This window comes from Seriola lalandi, unplaced genomic scaffold, assembly GCF_002814215.2.
Source record: "Seriola lalandi dorsalis isolate HSWRI2012SDOR001 ecotype SW California unplaced genomic scaffold, Sedor1 jcf7180002052274, whole genome shotgun sequence".
NCBI lineage: Eukaryota > Metazoa > Chordata > Actinopteri > Carangiformes > Carangidae > Seriola > Seriola lalandi.
In genome coordinates, this window is record NW_019522827.1 from 4497926 (window position 1) to 4504211 (window position 6286).

Below are 6286 nucleotides of genomic sequence, written 5' to 3' on the forward strand. Positions count from 1 at the left end.
ACTGTATTTCCCTGTCGCCCGAGACAATGAGAACAAGTGGTTATGATTCTAAACCACTAACAGGGATGGAAGCAACTCTTTTCAGTCTATTTATAATTATACGCATGGTTGGTTTTGTCAAGCACAATATTTACAGTTCAGGTTAAGTCTATGTTGTGTGTTATTTTGCTAAATGTTAAGCTGAAACCAAAAAAAGGTGCGTCAAGCAGATAAAGACAAGACTGAAATTGTTTCACAGTGGTTGTAATCATCTTAACAGCTGAAAACACGGTGAATGGACGGCATTTAAATAACGCTTTTCTAGTCTTATTGACTGCTCAGAGTGCTTTACAATGGAAGCTACATTCACCCATTCACACACACACACACACACACACACATTCATACAGTGCTTTTCCCTATAAGTGCTTTTCTATCATACACACGCATTCACACACAGATGATACATCAGGGGCGATTGAGGGTTCAGTATGTCGCCCAAGGACCCTTCGAAATGCAAAATGGAGGAGCCGGGAATCAAACCACGACCTTCTGATTAGTGGCTGCTTCCTTACACTAGCATGTTAGCCTGTTAGCTTGTTATCCTGTTAAAATTATAACATTATTATAGTATTTTGGGTACATCTAAAGCTAAGTGCCACCATGTTAAGCACAGAGTTATCACCTGGTTATGAGTGTACCATATATTAAGGCTGAGTCCTTGCTGCAGTACCTGGGTTTGAATCCAGCTTGGGCCCTCTCCTCCATATCATCCCCTCTCTCTCTCTCCGCTAACTGAACATTTTTTTAAAAAGTGTTCAGCACAAAATACAGCTATAAAAAAATGGGCATTTCTTCTTCAGTTTAACGTATGTTGTGAATTCAAGTGTTGGAAAAGTGTAAATTCTGACCTGTTGATGTTACCAGTTGAAAATTCATTAAAGTCTTTATTATCCTCTGGGGATGAATGTGTGACATTTTGTGGTAATCAAGATTAAAACATTAAATTGTAAAACTAATGAACCAATGACAAACGAGACATGCTGTTAGTGCGGTTTAATGGAGGTTCTGTTTGTCATGTGTGTCGAATAAAAATATTCAGGTGACTGCGTGGACACTGAAATGAGTTTTGCTTGCTGTAATCATCCTTCCTGTTCAAACTAGACATTACAGGATTCCCCATTAATACTCTGCCCATGTAAGTGACGAAAGACCAAATCCACAATCCTCAATTAGTGCACAAATACATCTGCAAAATTCAACTGAAGCTAATATGAGTATTCAACCATATGAATGGGTCAGATGAGGGTTAGTTGAGTGTCTCCCAAGATAAAATCATCTGAGTATAAAACTCAGTGCTTCCATGCTGAGCTGCAGTCAAGGCATATTAACAAAAAGAGGGAGTTTGTAGTGAAAAGGCTGTAACTCGAGTAACATGATTTGTCTAACACAGAGTTGTAAAGCTTCATATTAACCCCAGATAATCTTTGGAATACACAAAATGTGATCAGTGGATTTTGTCCCTTTCACTTACACAGAAAGCACAATCAGAAGCAGAAAGGCTAGAGGTTCTTCTAGAGGCATGGGCCTGTATTTCCCATGAGGTCTACATCACACTTAACCATACTGTAAACAAATAACCAACAAATTGTGGGAGTCTGTGGAATCTTATATTCCAGTTTTACAGATGCAACGCTGAGAGGTAGAGGGGTTTCCCTGCAGCTGAGTCAGTCCTCATCTCAGAGGTCGCAGAGGCAAAACTGTAAAGAGCAGCCAACAGAATTTATTGTTCTTCTAAAACTTCTGTCCGGCCCATTGCCAATGCATGCTGAACAAATCATTGAACAAAAGACTTACTGAACAATATTTGCATGTGAATGTGTTAAAAACTGTGACCCCTATAGCACCAGTGCAATCTCCTGAGAAAGTCTGAAAACTTGTGCTCTGTGGTCAAGATGCAGTCGGAGCATTAAAATGATGGATTCTGGTTCTTGCGCACTGATGTGGCTCCATTTCCTGGCATTAAAACAATGAAAATGATGGATAGGAAAATTCTAATTACTGTTAATCAACTTCTTCCAGGACCACATTTCCTTCTTACAATGAAGAGTATATTAGGCCATCACTTTTCATTTCACAGCAGCACGATTTCTGTTAGCCGACAATGTGCATGACTTAAAAGCCAGTATGTATGTATGTGGGGGCTTGCTGGCAGCAGGTGGTTTAAAGTGAACTAGGTTCTGTGGTATGAATTATTCTAGAGACACCGAACGTGTGGCTTGATACCTGTTACCTGTCTATTCTTACGTCCATAGACTGAGCAAAGAGACTATCTATTTAGCTGCTGATATTATTAAGTGCTACACAATGTACTGCATTTCTTTTTGAGCCAGAAAAAGCGTGTTCAGCTATTGTCACTGAAATGCTGCATAGGCACTTTCGTCAACACCAGGAAACTGACGACAGTGAACCTCCTCTCTCACATGTATGTTCTGGCTTTTTTTGCTGTAAGAAATATGGAAGTCAGTGACAACATACAGTATTCACACTCATTAAACTTCTGGAGGGGAGGGGCTCTGAGGTGGCTCTCCTCCGTTTGCTGCGCGGCTGCTGACCCCTGACCCATCTTGTTATAGGACAGCTGCCAGCTTAATGCAACCTTGGCAGAGCTGCCACCTTCCCTTCCCATTAGTCCAGTCATTTTCCAGGCTAAAACTCGTCGCTGACCTATTTTTAGCAACAAGGGGATGGGACTTGTGGGATTTTAAGCCACTCAGGATGCACAATTAATTCTGTATCAGGTCAATATATTCTCAGGTGTACGTTGTTGATGTGTTGTGGTCATTCATGAAGCAGCAGCTCAAAGTAAAAATAAAGAATCTTTGCTGATTAGACACATGTAAAAATAGATATTATTTTTTCAATCAAATATAAGTTGTTTCATTGTCTAAAAGGCAGGGGATCACACTCTGGCCGTGTGATTAAAACAAACTGAAACCATGAATGGGTAGAGGAATGGGTGCACTCACACTCGTCTACTCTTTAAAACACCTCAGGCTCCCTCTCCCCCGCCACCACGTGCGAGAGCAGGGTCCACAGTGTGGCTTGGACCCATCACAGAGTGACTCAGGCTGCTCTCCATTTGAAAAATTAAACGGGGGGCCGTTTGGCAGAGTTAAATGAGGCCCCCAGGAAAAAAAAAAAAAAAAACATGCTGAGCTCAGCACAGCTCCTACAATCTCAATCACAAAGGAGGAGGTTGGCGCGCTGATGTAATGGCCGCCGCCGCCGCTGTGCTGCCGCTGCCTTGGCAGGGGAGGAGAGCTCGTCAGCACAGCCCTACTAATTCATCTCCCCCCTCCTCCTGGATCAAGGGTACATCAGATATCATTAACAAAGAAAAAAAAAAAGGCGAGCAATGGCCAAGCTCAGAGAAGACACAGAGAGGATGAGGCCATCAGTGGGCATTTCTCTGACTGCACCACGGAAAGTGACAGAATCCCTTAAGAAAAAAAAAACACTTCAAGACGACCGAGAATTTGTCGAGTCATAGAGGATATAGGCCTGTACATGTTGAAGCATGGCTGCCCCACACCTGTCGGCAGTTATGCACCTGTAGAGTTGCTCCACAATCATATAACATCCCTCATAAAAAGACTAGAGCTCCAGAACCATTAAAAGACATCATCTGTTCTCCTGACAGAAACTGTAACTGCAACAACTCAGTCATTCTCCTATTAGGATTCAGTAGGTAGACTGCCATTAAGAGTATTTATTGATGGTTTGCATGAATCATTGGATTAGAGTGTATTATAATAATAACTTTGCAGCAGAGGTTCCCAGCCTGGGCCCAACAACGGGACACACAAATAAAGGGGTCATTAGATGATTAACAGATGAGGAAAGGAGAAAAAAAACAAACAAAGTTATGCTTCTTTTTTCAGATGTTGCTAAAAGTCTTTGTTGTTTCTTGTAATTTTACTTTTTTCAGGAACAAAATGAGTTTTGAAAAAAAATGTCTTCAGCTGAACTGGTTACAGCTGGTAGACAGATGCGACCGTGAAGGAAGGGGGGTGGCAACTGAGCATTGCTTCGTTTTTTAAAAGGTCACATGGGAAAAACATTAAGAAGCACTGCTTCACAGCAAACCGATAGAAGCTTTAAGAAGCTAAAATCCAATACAAACACTGAATCCATGAGGATTTCCTCTCATTTACTGACCTGCAAATTCTGCCACAATTATTGCAATTTTCCATACAGGACTTTTCATTTCTCTGATACTCATCAAGTGATACATACACAGTGTAGTAACCTCATTGCATGGTGTCACTGCAATATTCCAATAGGATATTTTATTGTGATCTTTTGTTAATAAATAGATATTGTCTTTAAAAAGACACAGCAATTCAAAGTCTCACAATTAACTGAGTTGGAGGGGAGTTCTGCCTATTTTAAGAATTCATTTTTCCTTACATTTAATCTACATTTATTTCTGCAGATAAGACAGATCAACCAGCTTTTACGCTTTTAGTTGGTGACAGTTTCCTAAAGAAAGAAATCAAGAATAAAAAAATCCCATCAGATCGAGGAAGCATCAGCGGCTGCTTCATAGATAATAAATAAGCTGCTGACTTTGTCAAACTGTGGCATGTCACACTGAAATGAGCTTACTGTACATAAACCAGGTTTTAAACCTAATTTTGTTTCCACACCAACTACACAGTCCAGCTCAGCGTCGACGCAGCAGAGCATATCTTTCAGTCCAGTTTAAAGGTCATATGTTTACCTCTCCTGTCCTGTCTTTTAGAAAAGCACAGTGGATGAGAAGTATTGACTGAAGGGTTCTGTGGCACAGAAATAACATATGTGAATTATTAAGATGGGTGGCATTTAAAGAAGCAGACAGCACATGAACTTCCTTGTGCTTGTGAGTTTTCACAAACCTTATCTTGAGTACATGCTTAATTTTATTCAGTTTATTTATTTATCTATCAGTATGTTCAGTTACTGAATTAGTTTAGTATGACATTATAAGGAGGACACTGTATCACGGACTACGCTAAAAATTTCATTTTGGGCCCAATAAAGTCCAGTTTGTTGTCATTTATCTTTAATTTATGTACCGGTGACTTAACATCGAACTGTTGCACTCTTACAAAATCGGTTTTACCGTATTACTGTGTAAGCTGAAATCAAAACATAAACGTAATTCAAAATGAACTGATCTAAACTCAGTTAAAGTGAATGTGGACCTGCATCATTGCAGTGTAAATCTGCCATTACGGGATTTTCATTATCTAAAGTAGACTGACCTCTCCATAACTGACACATGCTTGCAGACATGGTAAGAAAAGTCTGCAAACAAGCATGTAAAACACCCACCATTGTCGTCTACAGGACAATTTTTTCCTCTGTCTTCTGGAAGTTTTTATGTGTGGAAAAAATGGCAGAAACAGCAGTAAGGAATTTGTGCTCTTTGACCATGTTCACAACCCAGTGAAGCACCCACACTGTCTTTTTCTAATACACTGCTGCTGCTATATACTGCTGCCACCTAGTGTTCAGACAAAAACACTGTGACTCAGTGCAGAGCAGACCAGAAAAAAAGAAGGACGTTAACAGATACAGGAAGTAAATTACTTAAAACTTTATTTTTACAGCACTTTTCAAAACAAAGTTAGAAAGTGCTTTACATAATTGACATTTAAGGACTGCAATAATCATTCATTTATAAATAACACAAAAATAAAATGTAATAAAATACCCAGCAATAAGATAAGATAAAACTGTAAAAACAACAATGATAAAACACATAAAGTTTTGAGAAGTGACTAAAAGATTAAGATTAAGATCTAATTTTGTCTCATATCTCCACATAATGTACATAGAGCACTTAATTCAGCTGCTAATATTAAACCTGTTTTTCATTGTTTGCAGTTTTAGTCCCTGCAAAGAAAATGTTGAAACTATTGACTGTAAAATTGACATTGTATTATTAGATATTAAATTATAATGCCACAACGTGTAAATACGTAAAACTGTTCATTCTAAAATTATCCAGAAAAAAAAAATCTAAAGTCAAGCTCTAAAATCATTGATTATGTACCTTTTATTCGAGGTGAAAATCAGTTTTAAAATATATATTTGGCCTTTTTATGTCTTCTTTACTGATAATTGTGACCGTTTTCGTCATTTCGCTTTTAAAATGAATGGGATAAAATATTAAAATATCGTGATAAGATCTGTTTTGCTGAGGCACAGCCAGTCGCCCCTTTACTCAATCGATGATTTCAAAATCGGGGCTCTA